Source organism: Myotis yumanensis, unplaced genomic scaffold (genome assembly GCF_028538775.1).
Source record: "Myotis yumanensis isolate MYYU_CA2020_CCGP unplaced genomic scaffold, mMyoYum1.0.hap1 SCAF_12, whole genome shotgun sequence".
In the NCBI taxonomy this organism is placed as follows: domain Eukaryota; kingdom Metazoa; phylum Chordata; class Mammalia; order Chiroptera; family Vespertilionidae; genus Myotis; species Myotis yumanensis.
The window spans coordinates 4631989-4646527 of NW_027223763.1; positions in this window are offsets into that span (position 1 = coordinate 4631989).

A 14539-nucleotide genomic window follows, 5' to 3' on the forward strand; every position below is an offset into this window, starting at 1 on the left:
CCCAGGCCATCCGTGCAGGGCACCTGCGTGGTCCGGCGGACGCTCACCACATACTCAGGCCCCCACAGCCTCCCTCCTGCCCCCCTGCTAAGACTGCTATGGGGGGAGCCAACGCTCTATCCCATGAAGGAGGGACTGTGATGACCCCCAGTCCACATGAGGCTCAGAGAGGTACGGCCACCATCCTGGGGTCACACAGCACAGCCATGATTGTAACCTGCGAAGAAGCTGCACTGCCTCTCAGGAGCGGGTTCACGTTCCCTGCGGGGGTTGGGGGTGTCGCTCCCCCTGCAATACACCCCCAACCTCCCGATGCCAGATGGGGAAGCAGGTGAGAACTGGGCAAAGAACCCTGCCAGCCTGACAGAGCCCCCAGGATGGAGCTGGCAGGAGGCCCAGCGAGGCCTGGAGGGCGGGGCTGGACCAGGTGGCCTGCGGGGGGCGGGGCAGGTGTGTGTGTGGGGGCCACCTAGGCCCCAGCTGCACCGAGGTCCCGGCCCGCCCCTAGGTGGCCCGTGCCTGTCGCCGGGAGAGCTGGCGTCAGCTGGTTGCATGCGCCTGGGGCTGCGATTCAGCATTTGGGTTCAAGGCGTTATTTTTATTGGGTTTTGCTTATTCAAAGCTCTGCCTTTGAAATCTGTTTTCGCGCCTCCCATCCCCGGGAAGAGAGCGGGTTTGGATACAACTGTGTGACTGTGTGGTGTCATCTCAGCCTTAAAAATAATCCCCTGAGTGGGACTCACTGTCCCTGAGCACACGGCCCCCACATAGGCGTCTGTGGAGGGCCTCAGGGCTGCCCACACCGCCCTGTCCTGGCCTAGCCCGGCGGCCCCAAAAACCTGCGTGGAGATGGCCCTCTGGCAGGCGCGCCATCTCTGTGGCTCACGGAGGCCCAGCTTCGGGGGGTTAGGAAGCCCTGTGACAAAAGCTAAGGACCTTCTCTGTTCAGAGACGCTCTAGGAGCATCTAGGATCTGAGGCCCATCCACAGGCTCCTCCCTGCACTGCAGAGCCCCTGTCGGAGGAGTCCCACAGCCAGCTTCTCGGATAATAATCCAGCAGCTGACATGGAGCGCGTACCCCTGCTTCAGGGGCTGTCGTGTGCAGTTTCCGGAGTCACTCATTTACTCCTCACAACAGGCACAGAGATGTCAGGTTACTCACCCAAGGCCACACAGCTGAGAGGTGGCTGAGCCGGGATCTCAGCCCGGCCAGTTTGCTCAGTCCGCACTCATAAACTAACAGATGCACATGGGTCCACACGCATACGCGCACGTGCCCGGTGCCTGGCCCCGCGGAAACCTGAGGGTTAGGCCCACGCGTGTTAAGTGCCGGGTCTGGGGTCTGGCTGAGTGGGATGACTGGGGACCAGTCCTTGGTGAGGGTGAGATGAGACCTGGGCATTTTCCTGGCCCAAGGCCAGCACAGGCCTCCCCCATCAGGGGAGCTGATATTATCGTAGGGGATGGAACAGAGAGTGGGGGTCCCACAGCGTAGACACCCCTTGCAGTGCCTGCCATCAGCACACAGACTCCTCCTCCTCCCCTCTTCCTACCCCCTAACTTCCTTCTCCTCTCCTTCTTACCCTTCTCCTCCCCCCTTCCCTTCCCTCCCTTCCTACTCTCTCTCTTCCATCCTCCCTCCCTCCTCTCTGTCTCCCCCGCCCCCCGCCCCAGTGCTCCCCTCCCCCACAGAGAAGGACAAGGCCTGCTGAGCCTCCTGTGGGAGACACAGCCTAGCCCCCGTACACTGCACGCATCTGAGAGCCCGAACCCCGGATGGGGAGCCACTGGTTCCACCCGCCTCCTGTTTGCATGTTGGCTGAGCCCACAGACCAGGCCAGGCAGCCCAGTCCCGGCCTCTGGTGCAGGGAGGACAGAGTGCAAAGCCCCGAGGGCCTTCCAGGCTGGGATTTCCGGCATTTGTGGAATTAAGACCCTAATACTAGTTTCCAACAGCTTTTGATGGTTTACTAGAATTGAGGGTGAATCTAACTTGCAAATGTTCCTTTTGATCACTTTTTTTTTTTGAGCAAGAGGACAGGGTTTGGAAGAGGACAGGAGCTCCCCCCTCTCCTGTTTCCAGCCAGGGTCTCCTGAAGTCCTGGGATGCCTGGATTCCTGGCTGCCAGCCTGGACCCCTTCCTGCTTGCCTCCTCTCCCCCACCCAGCACTGATCTGGCCTAGGCAGGCTCTTCCTCTGGCATTCCCAGGTCCTGTCCCCTCTGCCCCCTCCCTCCATGCTCCCCCTCACTCTGCAGTGGGCTTCTGGCTTCTTTAATCTTCGGAGCCAAACTCCTTCGTGCCCCAGGGCCTTTGCATATGCTCTCCCCCCTCCCTGGAATGCTCTTCCCACCAGCTTCAGTGACTCCTCCTTAATCTCAGGTCTCAGCTTAGATGTCCCCTCCTCAGGGAAGCCCTCCCGAATCAGAACTGAGCAATGATGACATCACTGCGCACAGAGACCACTGTCAGCAAACCCTGAACTCCCTGGGCACAGGGACTGAACAGGCCCCACCCTGCGCTGCCACAGGAGGCCTCAGTAAATGCTGGGCAAGGGGGCAGGATGCTCTCTGTGCGAACCCCCCTGCAGAGTTCTGTACCTCAGTTTCCCTGCCTGGGAGACGAGGGGGTGGGTGGCGTGCCCGCACTTGCCATGTGAAGTTTCTCGGTGCTCCCTCTGGGTTTCTGGCAAGGATCACACTCATTTCACGCTATTTGACTTCCTTGATTATCTGATTTTCCAGGGAGGAATTTTAAATCTCTGGGTTGGGGTGGCATCTGCCTGAGACCCAGGCCCCCGTCCCATCCCACCAGCCTGAGTGCACCTGGCATCCTGGGGAGACCCATTAAAGCAGCCCCCCCTCTAGGCAGATGCACCCGCACAGAGAAACCCTGCCCGGGCTCCGCAGCTGGGTGCTGGCGGAGGCGGTACCGCTCTCGGCAGCCAAAGCTATGGAGTCGGCCACGGGGGCTCAGGACAGACAGGCTGGGCTCACTGCCTGGGAGACAGGCCGCCATCACTGCCTGAGCCTCCGCCTCGGCTGTGTAAGAGGCATAAGAGCAGCGAGGGCTCCTGTGTTAACGGCCCTGGCTCCTGCCTGGGCTCTGGGGTCAGAGGCCTGCCCTTCTCATCCCAGGGGCACTGGCTAAGCCTCAGGTCTTGGGAGCCCAAAGTAACCAAGTCAATACATGGCTCCACTCTTTAGCTGGTGGCGTGACCTCCTCGTGCCTCGGTTTTCCCATCTGTAAAATGGGGGCAATAGGTATGCCTGCTCTTAGTGGCCACCCACACTCAGAGCCTCATCAGTGTCTGCCTTCACTCTTCCCAGCCTGGCCTCCCGCACACCGCCCACGGCCGTCTGCTGATGGATGCGGGGCAGTGGCATGAGCAGGGAGGAGAGGACCCCCGAGCCCCTTGCGTCTCTGGGCCCACTCTCCCAGCTCTGTGACCGGGGGCGAGTCCCCTCTCTGGGCCTCAGCTGTGGCCTGAGAACGGATGTCCAGATGTGAGCTGGCAGGGCTCTGTGAGGCTTGTGTGGCCATTGTCGTCATTACTGTCCCTCTGTCAGAACATTCCCTCCCTCCACGCCCAGCCCACACCCAGGCTCCCGGTGGGGAAACAGGCCGGCGGGCAGGAAGCTTCGTGGTCAGAACAGGAGGGACCTCCAGCGTCTTCCCCCTCAAGCTTCTAAGCCGCTGGGGCCGAAGGGGAGGGCTGGCCGGCGGGTCTCAGGGGGCAAGGGGCACAGACAAAGGGAGTGTCTTGGCCGCCCCTCGGGCGGGGGAAGGGCGCGGCGGGTGTGGTTGGAACAGGTACCAGCCCTGGCCCCCTGCTCGGGTCTCCAGGGTCCATCCCCCCACGTCCTTCCCAAGAAGCCCTCCTCCTGCAGAAGGCCCCAGCCAGGGCTTCCTGGGCAGGGAGAGGGCAGCCAAGGCACAGAGACAGACATGGACTGGCCTGAGGTCACACAGCCCAGCAGCGCTGCCTGGAGGCCCCCAGCACCTGCCTTCCCGGCTGGGACCTGTGGTGCTTCTGGAGGTCTGAGCGGGTGGAGGCCCAGGATAAAGGGGGATCCACCTCCCTCGTGACTCGACAGCCCCTTCCGCTGGGGATCGGGCTCGGGGCTTTGATGTCTGCGCAGTGGCCCTTCCCCCCTACCCCGTCCCCACCCCCGCCTCGGGAGCCTCAAGGAGACCGACTTGAAAGGGCAACCTTGGGGCCCTCTAGCCTCCCTGGGACCTGCCCGGAGGAGGGAGGGGAGGAGGGAGGAGGCCGGAGGAGTGTGCAGGGCCAGGCCCCTCCCAAGGAGCGAAGAGGCGAGGTTCCAGGCCCAGCGCTGGGTGCCTGTCTCCGCCACCCGTCGCCACTGGGCCCCTGGGCCAGACAGAACAGTTGTGGTTCCCAGGGAATGGAGCCCACAACTCGGGCCCTCGCACATGCTGTTCCTCCTGCCAGGACGCCCTTCCATCTTCTTCTCTGGCCTGAGCCAGCTCCTTAGTTGGCTTCCTGTGGGCCTTCCTGAATCTTGCCCCCAGCCTCTTCCCCTGTGCCCGCCTACCTGGCCCCTGGCAGAGAGAAGGGCACTGGGACCCTAGGAACCCCGCCCCCAGGCTCTGGCTCCAGGAGGGCATCCTTGCACCCCCCACCTGGACCGCTCTGCAAACAGGGAGAACCTCAGTCACAGCCACAGTGAGGGCAGCTGTGGGGCGAGCCAGCCTGAGGGGTTTTAGGCTCCCAGAGTGCACCATGGGTCCTGGGGCACCAGAGCCTCAGACCACAACGCTGGGTGACCCTTCTCCGGCTCCAGCCAGGCCTGCCCTCACGGCGCCGCATTCCCCCACCCCAAGCTGCTGCCCCAGCCCCCCCCCCACCCTACACTGCTGCCCCAGCCCCTCCACCCCCCACACTGCTGCCCCAGCCCGGCTCAACCACTGACAGTTGAGAGCCCAGCCTCGGATTTTAGCCCCAGAGTCCCATGAGGCTCGGCTTCCTTGGGTCCCTCCTCCAGGACCGGCTGATTCCCGGCCTCGCCCAGCACCTGAGCAGCAGGCGGGGACAGGGTTTCAGTTCCGAGCTGCAGATGGGGACACTGAGGCCCACAGAGCTCCAGAGCTAGTGGGGCAGAGCGGGCAGCGTTTGGCCTCAGGAAAGAGAGCCCAAGCCCCAACTCCATTCAGCCAAGGCCCCCTGAGAGGGTGAGGGGCCCAGGCACCATCCTTTTGGGGGGGCTCCTGTATATTAAACGGGGGAGCAAATTGGCCACAAGCCTCAAGGCAGGTTCCAGTGTTAGGTCTCAGGAACAATGTTTTTTTTTTTTCTTTTTAAAAAAAATATAGTTTTATTGATTTCAGAGAGGAAGGGAGAGGAAGAGAGAAAGAAACATCAATGATGAGAGAGAATCACTGATCAGCTGCCTCCTGCACGCCCCCTACTGGGGATGGAGCCCACAACCCGGGCCTGTGCCCTTGGCCAGAATTGAACCTAGGACGCTTCAGTCCACAGGCCGACGCTCTATCCACTGAGCCAAACCAGCCAGGGCAGGGAGTATGTTTTGATGCGCACGCAGCACCATGTAACTGGGGCCCCTCCTGCGTCCCCAGGTGGGAAAGGGTCAGGGCTCCTGGAGGGGGTGGCAGGGAGGCAGCGATGGACGTGCTGCCTGTGTGGCCTAAACCAGTTGTGAGCTTCGCCCCACCCCCAGCTCCAGCTGCCCTGCGGCTGCCTCCCGGAGTACCGGGTTCTCTGTGTCCCGCCCCCTACACCACTCCCACCGCCCACCCACTCTCTGCTCGCTGGGTTCAGGAGGCAGAGAGGGCAGGGGAGAGGGAAGGGAGGGATCGCCCTGGGACAGCAGGCTGGAGACCTGACCCCCACCCCCACCCCAGGCCAAACTTCTCAGCCTGTTTTCTCGTCTATCCTGGAGGGCTGGACTAATTTTCCTCCTTTTCTTTAACAAATGATTATTGGCACCTGCTAAGCCCGTGGATGCCTCTTGGACAGGACAGTCATCATTTAGTGGGGGAAACAGACACGAATCAAACAGACCCACAAATAGGGGCTCTCGTAGTGGGACTCCTGGCAGCTCGGAGAAAAGGCTCTAACCCAGTGGTTCTCAGCCTTCTGGCCCTTTAAATACAGTTCCTCATGTTGGGACCCAACCATAAAATTATTTTCGTTGCTACTTCATAACTGTCATGTTGCTACTGTTATGAATCGTAATGTAAATATCTGATGTGCAGGATGGTCTTAGGCGGCCCCTGTGAAAGGGTCGTTCGACCGCCAAAGGGGTCGCGACCCACAGGTTGAGAACCGCTGCTCTAATCCAACCCCAGGCCCAGGGAAGGGCTCCTGGAGGGAGGGAGTGGCATGGAAGAAGCGAAAGCAGAGGCGGGGCGGGGAGGGTGCGTGGTGGGAGGGGAGGAGCGGAGGCAGAGGAGTGAGGGGCTGGCTGGTGTGAGTGGGAAAGAGGGGGGAAGAGCAGTTGGCGTGGTGGGGGCCTGGGGGCAGCGGGGGGTCTGGGAGGCCATGGTTGCACAGGGCCTGGCAGGAGCTGGGAACCCACAGAAGCCAGGCCAATAAGTCCCCGCTCCCAGGGACTTCAATGGGTGGGACCCAGAGAAGCAGGAGGGTTGAGTTGGGGTTAGAAGAAAATCCCAGCCGGGATTCAGACCCCACCTGGAATGGACTGGCCAGAGGCTGGAGGAAGACAAGCTGGTCTCTGAGGGGGTGTGTGTGGGGGGGGCGGGGAGGCTGGACCTAAGTGGATGGCGAGTAGACAGGGCCTGTGACCCGCTCTCCTAGCCTACCCTTCCCTACCTGGGTCAAACTCCCATGGTCCTCAGGGCCCAATCTCAATGCTCCCAGATCCCCCAGGCGGTTCCCTCTACGATTGCAACATCTTTACGAAGATCTCAAACAACCATCTTCATGCAACACCTACTATGTGTCAGGTACCTGCTGAGCATTTTGCCTCAGAGACAGAAACGGCTCCCACCTCTGGGAAGAGGCAGGGCCAGGCTGGGGGCCCAGGACCATCTACTCCACCCCACCTCCCTCGAGCTCCTGTGGGAGGGGCCTTCCCCGTCCCTGCTCCTCCCATCTGTCAGATCTCAGCTCAACTGGCCCTCCTCCCAGTTCCTCCCCTTCCCATCCGGCTCTCCACCCCCTCATTCCATTTCCTTCCGCCCTCTTTTCACCACCGCAGTTATTTCCTTTTATTTCCGTGGGAGGCTCTCTCTCTCCACGTGTCTCAGGTTCCCGGGAGGCAGGGTCCCTGCATCGTGTTCACAGCTGTGCTGTGTTAAAAAGGGTCTGGTTGTGCTTCGAACACCAGTGGTTGAAACAAGGGAGAGGCTCCTTTCTTCTGAAGGAAATGCAGGCAGGCAGGGCTGGACGGGGCTCCTGGGCCCACGGGGACTGAGCTCCTAATGCCTCGCTGCTCTGCCCCCCCACACGCAGCTTCAACCTCGCAGTGCACGGTGGCTGCCCCAGCTCCAGCCTCCACGCTCACATTCTGGGCTGCAGAAAGGAGATACAAGGAGAAAGTATCCGATCCCGTCCTTTAAAGAAACTCCCAGGAAGTGATACTAGCCGACAGCCTATTGGCCAGAACTTGGTCACATGGCCATGTGTAGCTGCAAGGGAAGCTGGGAAATGTAGTCTTTAAGCCAGACGACCATGTGCCCAGCGAAGGATTGGGCGTTGCTTGACTTAAGAGGAGAGAAGAGACCTAGCAGCCTGTGCCATAGTCTCCATCTCCAGGCTCCTCCTCCTCATCATAAAGGGGAGAACTAATAAGATTATAATAATAATGGCTGACATGTATTCAGTACTTTACTCTGCGGGCATCATTTAATCCTCACAATAACCCTCAAGGCAGGGAAACCGAGGGGCAGTATTGGCTGAATCACCGGCCCCAGGCCATCCAGCTGGTAAGCAGCAGAGCTGGGATTTGGACCTACGGCCACCGGGCTCCAGAGCGGACATTCTCTGCTGCTCTGCAGAGCCCACTAACTTCTGCGGAATGAACCACTGGCTCCACTGAATGTGCTTGTCTCCCTGTAAGTGGATGGTTGCCCCTCCATGAATTTGCTTGTCTCCCTGTAAGTGGACAGTTGCCCCTCCATGAATGTGCTTGTCTCCCTGTAAGTGGATGGTTGCCCCTCCCTGTGGCTGCCTCACCTGCTCCTTGGGCGGCTCAGGGCTGGGCTGTGGCCTCCAGGACCGAGCCTGGCCTGATGCGAGGGACTCTGAGAGTCCCCTCCTGTGTGGGGCCAGGGTTTCTTCCACTGGGAGGAGAGGGGAGTGCAGGGGCAGGGCTGATGGAGGGTTCCGGAGAAGGGGGAGAGGGTGGGGTTGGTCATGGATGTAGCCTCAGGCTTCCTTTAAAAACTGGGACTGGATTAGTGTGAAAAGAAGACCTTTCCAGGGCAGTGTGGAGCCTGGGGTGGCTCTACTCAAGTTCCTGGCTGCTGGGGTGTCCTGATCCGGTTGGGAGGTGGGGGTAGGTGAGCTCTTGCCTGGCCCCCCAGGAGCCCAGGGATGTGGGCAAGCCTGCGTCCGGTTCCCTGGGAAGGCGGCTTCCTTCCCCGGGTGTCTGTCCAGAGCTCCTCCTGGGGACTTTTTCCTCCTCCACCACCTGGGTTCGGTGCCGAGATGGGGCCTCAGCTGTGGGGCAGCATCCCTGCGGGAGAGGCCCAGACAACAGTGGGTCATCTCCCACCGGGCGCCCTGTCACCTGTCACTCACCTGCCAGGCTGGCGGGTTCCCTGCAGGCTTCCCAGCTGTTCAGCGGGCCCTGCTTCTCACCCGTGTATCCAAGGGCCCAAATGCTTTCCCTGCGCTGGGCTGGGGTCATGACCTTTTCTGTGCCACGGACCACATGGCATTTGGTGACACCTTCATACCCTGCCTTGTTTGTTACACAGGGAGCCAATTAATTTGAAACACAGCAAACAAGATTCTTTCAAAGCCACATTCGTGATGTCATGGTAGCAGGTCGGAAACGGAGGAAACGGAGGCGGGGTGAGCGGGATGCTGCGGAATCCGCTTCCGCTTTGATGTGATCTGCAGAGACGGGTGATTTCTGCTGGGAACAGCCGCAGGCCCCGCCCACCGCAGGGGATGCTGGGTGCGCTCATCCCTGGAGGAAATGCTAAACCTAAACCTGGTTAAAGGGGAGGCAAAACAAAGATGCCATTTCTTTTCCCACCCAAGTTCATGCACGCCCTGAATTCTATCCATGCCACGTCCCAGGTTAAGGACACATTCTCTGCTCCCACAACTGGGGTGCAGGCCATATACCCACCAAGCATGGAGCTCTGGGAGGGCCAGGAAGGGAGGTTGGGGCGGGACTGGGGAGCGGAGCAGGTAAGAGGCAGGAGTCCTGGCCCCATAACCAATGACATGTGGGTACTGAGAAAGGCGGAGGAGCCAGTGTGCTGGGGCCCTGGGCTTGAAGGCCCCTGAGAGCAGAGGCGGGTCAGGAAGTGGGCAGAGGAGGAGTGTATCAGCCCTGACCGGGTCCAGCTGGGGGAGAGAGCGGAGCAGTCAGCTCCTGATTGGTTATGCTGAGTAACAACCAGCCTCCACATCACCTGCCTCAAAACCGGAAAATAAGATCTACTTCCTGCTCAGGTCAGAGGTCAGCTGGCCTACCGGACAGTGGCTCCACTTTTCCGTCATCTTCTCTCCAGGATCCGGGCCCAGGCGGTGCTGCTTTCACGGTGGAGCGAAGGCCCCGCGAAGGCCGACGTCTGGCCACCTCACAGGTTTGTCCCGCGTCCTGACCTTTCCTAATGCGTAGTATGTGCTCCGCCACCCGCACTGAGTCTCCACGCAACCCAGGCGTGGGATCCCTGACACCCTGAGTGAGTGAGTGCACGTGTCTGGGTGCGTGAGCAAGGAGGCTGCCATCACGTGCACGTGCACGTGTGTGCTTACTCAATGCAGGAGGCTACGCAGCGCGTGTGTTCCCAAAGTTAGTGATGGGGGACAGTGATTTGGCCAAGGCTGTGCCTTGGGAGGGGGCAGAGCACTCCCCCAGCCCCCGCCCCCCTCCTCTGTCCAGGCGGGGACTTACTGAGCTTGCTCTGTGGTTGGAGGGGCGGGGAGAGGCCCCACAGCGCAGCTTGAAGCCTTTGGTGCTGACACATTCTGCTCCTTCCTCCCTCCCTGACCTCCCTGTGACCTCCTCGCCAGCCCGGGCCCCTCCACTGAATGGGGGAAGGGGCAGGGACCTCCCAGTGTCATCAGGGCATGTCCAGTCCAGCTGGGCTCCTGCCCCCCACCCCCGCGAGCCATCCCCTCAGCTCCTGCCTGGGCCCTGGGAGGAACCTGGTCAGGCCAGCCTGGCATGGCTCCAGGGAGGCGGTGCCCAGACTGCCTGTCGGTCCCTCACTCCTGCCTGGTGAGGTGGGCCACTCCACCTCCCTGACCCTTCATCCTGTTGTCTGTGACGGCCCCACCGCACTGCCCTGCAGCCAGAGACTGTAGCAGTTGGTGAGGGTTTACAGAAGGCTTGCCGCCGAGCCTGGCAATGGAAAGTGCTCGGTTAGAGTAATTTTGTCATCCGTGTTAGTGCCTCCCTGCCCCGCTCCCTGTCTGCCTTCTCGCATTGGGGCCTTGCAGGCTCGGCCCCCAACCCCGGTCCATCTGCTCAGCTCCAAGCCCCAGCCTCCAGCACAGCACCTGGCATGCGGGGTGCTCACAGTGTCTGGTGTATGGAGGAGCCGGCAGAGTTACTCGGGGTAAAGCCCTTCCTCTCTCCGCCTCAGTGTCCTCATGTGTGAAATGCGTCCGCAAACTAGGAATCTCCGAGGTCCCCCTGCTCTGAAACCGGGGCTGGATGTTGCGCGGCTGTGCTGAGGCTGGTGTGTGTGTGTGTGTTTTCAATAATATTGATGTCATAACACATCCCAAGTCCTCCTACCTGGGCACAAGCCAGCCTCTTGCTTTCCTACCTGCTTCTGTGCTTTGACCTTATTCTCTATCACACAGAGCTGGCGCTGGGGTCTTCAAATGCCAACCCCCACAGGGTAAAGACCAGAGCCTTTAACATGGCTCACGGGGCCCTGCTTGGGCCCAGCCCTGGGAGCCTTTCCAGCTTCTTCCAAAATCCTCCACCAGCTCCAGTGCACAGGCCCTTTGCACATGCTGTTCCCGCAAGCTCTAATGCTGTTCCCTCCCTCTTCACCTGGGTAACTCCTCCTCATTCTCCAGAACTCTGCTATAGGGTCACCGCCTCTGGGAAGCCTTCCGCAGCCTCTCCTTAGACTGGGTCAGATCCCCCCATTCCTGACAGCCAGAGCCCGGGCCTCCGTCTCCCAGTGCCTGGGCCTTGGGTCTTCCTGTATGGAATGGAGACAATACTAGTCCCCACTGCAGGGGGCATGAGCCGGTGAGACCATCTGTGCACAGTTCATGGCCTGGTGCTCAGCACAGCGCCTTGCTGGGGCAGGAGGGCACTCATCTGGGCCACAGGGACACGGGGAGGGATGGGGCACGGCCTTCAGGGGGCATCCCCCAAGCCACTGCAGCTGGCCAGCAGCAGGCGTCAGGAGAGGCGGTAGAAGAGCCTCAGAGTAGCTGCCAAAAAGGGTGAGGGCTGAGTGTGTGTGCATGTGTGAGTGTGCGAGTGTGCGTGTGTGCGTGTGGCTGGCAGGGAGAGCCTGTGGAGGAGGGGAGGCGGGGAATGAGCTGGAAAGCCCCGCACTGCAGCAGTGAAGCCAGAGGCCCAGAGGTAGGGATCTGGAGGGGACAGAAGGGCAAGGGGGCCTGGATGGAGGGAGGGGCTTCCCAGACCTGGGAGAGGGGACTGCGGAATTCCGGACCCTGGGGCCTGAAGACTCCCTGGGTCCCCTAGCATTCCAGGACCCCTGTTTGAACTTGGGCTGCCACTTGTGAGCTGTGTGACCTGGGTGAGTCCTTTGTTCCTCGAAGCCTCAGTTTCTTTGGTTGTAAATGGGTATGATAACATATTGGCCCCGACGCTGCCATCACAAAGTACCACAGGCCCAGGGGCTTCAGCTACAGAAGGTTGTTTCCTCCCAGTTCTGGAGGCTGGACGTCCAGGAGCAAGGTGTCGGCAGGTGTGGTTCCTTCCGAGGCCTCTCTCCTTGGCTTGCAGGTGGCCGTCCCCCCTGTGTCTTCATACGGTCCGTCCTCTGTGCATCTATGTCTTAATTTCCTCTCATTAAAGGACAGCAGTCTTACTGGGTTAGGCTGGGGCCCCTAATGACCTCATTTCACCTTAGTTATCTCTTTAAAGACCTCATGTCCAAGTTCAGTTACACTCTGAGGCACTGGGGTTAGGACTCCACATATTGGGGGAACACAGGACAGCCCATGACACCTGTTTGCTTTCCCTGAAGGAGGCAAAACTGAAGGCTGATATGCATGCAGTTTGGGGGTATATTCTCAGGGCAGAGTGAGGGGTGAGGTGGTTTGGGGGTATATTCTCAGGGCAGAGTGAGGGTGAGGTGGTTGGGTTGGGGGTATATTCTCAGGGCAGAGTGAGGGTGAGGTGGTTTGGGGGTATATTCCCAGGGCAGAGTGAGGGTGGAGGAGGGAGGAGAGCAACCCCGGAGAGGAAAGAGCCAGCACAAACACGAATCATCGAGCTCACCCTGATGGAGGGCTGGGTGCCCACCCCCCTGGGATTGTCTGAGATTCCTTATTAAATGCGTCTCAGGACCACCTCCCGGCGCTCCATCTCCCTGGGATCAAGGGTTGGCCTATAGGGTGTTACAGTTGAGCCTGGTGACTGGTAGATGGGCTCCTGAGCAGGGAGGGGCATCACAGAAGCCCAGGGCAGGAGGTGAGATGCTTTGCAGGCCCAGGGGCAGGCACTGTCAGGCCAGTGCCTGGAGCCGGCCACAGCCTGCAGGGGCGCTCACTGTGGCCGGCCCTGGAGGAAGAGGCAAGGCTGAGAGAGTGCCCGAGAGTGTTCGGTACAGTCCGCCCCTTGCAGCCTCAGCTCTGCCCCGGCCTCCACCGGGTCCAGTCCCTCAGAGCCCCTTCCGGGCTGGCCATCTGTGATCCTTGCGAGGATCTTACACAAGACGGTTACCTGCCAATGAGCTGGAGCGCCTGCAGCCACGTCTGGGCCGATTACCACACTGGTCGCCGGCAGGAGGACCCCCAGCGGTCAGGTGGGGGGCACAGCTCTGGGTTCAGTGGGACCCGAACCGTCACAGGTAACCAGGGTTATCTGACCCAACGAAGGGTGCGGGGATGAGACACACAGATTCGCTGGAAGTGGTTGGGGGTGGGGTCCTATGTCCGCCACTCGTCCTGGCTGTGCCCCAGCCCCTGGGCACTCAGCACCATTGACTGGCTGTGAGCTCTGCACCCAGGGCCTTGGGATAGGGTGTCAGCTCACAGAGCACAGAGAGGACAAAGGACCAGCCGAGGCCACTGGATGGGCCCGAGTCCCGCCTGGACTCCCAGTCCAGTGCTCCTTTGAGCAAACCTCCCGAGGAAGTATGAGGAAGTGTGGGCATCGTGGGGAGAAGGGGCTGGGAGAGGTGGGACCTCTGGCCCAGCCCCTCAGAGCGCCTCCCATATAGCGGGCATTTGCTAGAATGTCTCAGTGGGTGCGTGGATAGACAAAGGGACAAGCAGGTGGGTAAGACCTCGCTCTGTATTGTTCCAAACCCCAGCCACCCAATCCCGTCCTTCGCTCCTCTTCCACCTCGTTTGGTTGCTAGTCATCCATCTCGCTCTCATTTCTGCCAAGTCACTGCTCTGGCCGGAGAGGCGGCCAGCTGGGTGTGCCAGGAATTTGGAGGGAAAGCAGGCAGACAGAACCTCAGAGCCAGCACCAGCTCCATTTTCCAGATGAGAAAACAGAAGCAGGGGAGATGCTGAGGTTTGCTCAGCCTAGAAAGTCCCCCTCCCCCTTCTGGGCAGCCTCGGGGTCCTGGCAGTGCCTGGCTCACCTGCCACCTTGGTCAGATGTTGGTAAATTGTGTGTGTGTGTGTGGGGGGGGGCGGAGCGGGGGGGGGAGGAGTCAGGTCAGCAGATTGGATTCCCTAAGTCCCACCTGTCACTCTGAGTCCCCCTGCAAATGTACTAACACAGCCCATGAAGCTCCAAGGAAACTGCAGCTGGTCTCTGAGAGGCACCCCAGGGCTCCCCTGCCCCCCGACCCAGTGCGTGGGCCGCCCCCCTAACATGATTCTCTCCTCTCTTTTCTCTTCCTCTCTGGTGCCTCTCCCTCTTCCCGGGATCCCACCTCTGCCCCCCACATGTCCTGGGAAGGCCTCTGCCTGCTCTCAGCCCAGCTACCTGAGTCCCTCTGACCCTGACCCTCCAGGACGCTGTGCCCGGCAGAGTCCAGCCCTCCCCCCTCCCGCTGCCTGCACCCTTTCCCTCCAGCCCCCCTCCAGCCCCCATCTGGCCTCTCTCTCTGGCCCCTATGGACTCCCTCTACCCCACCTCCCCGTTCCTCCTCTGGCTCCCCCTCCTCCTGCCCACCCTCCTCGGAGATGCCAAGTCTGCAGGTTCCCGCGACCTTGAGCGCCAGCAGGCTGGA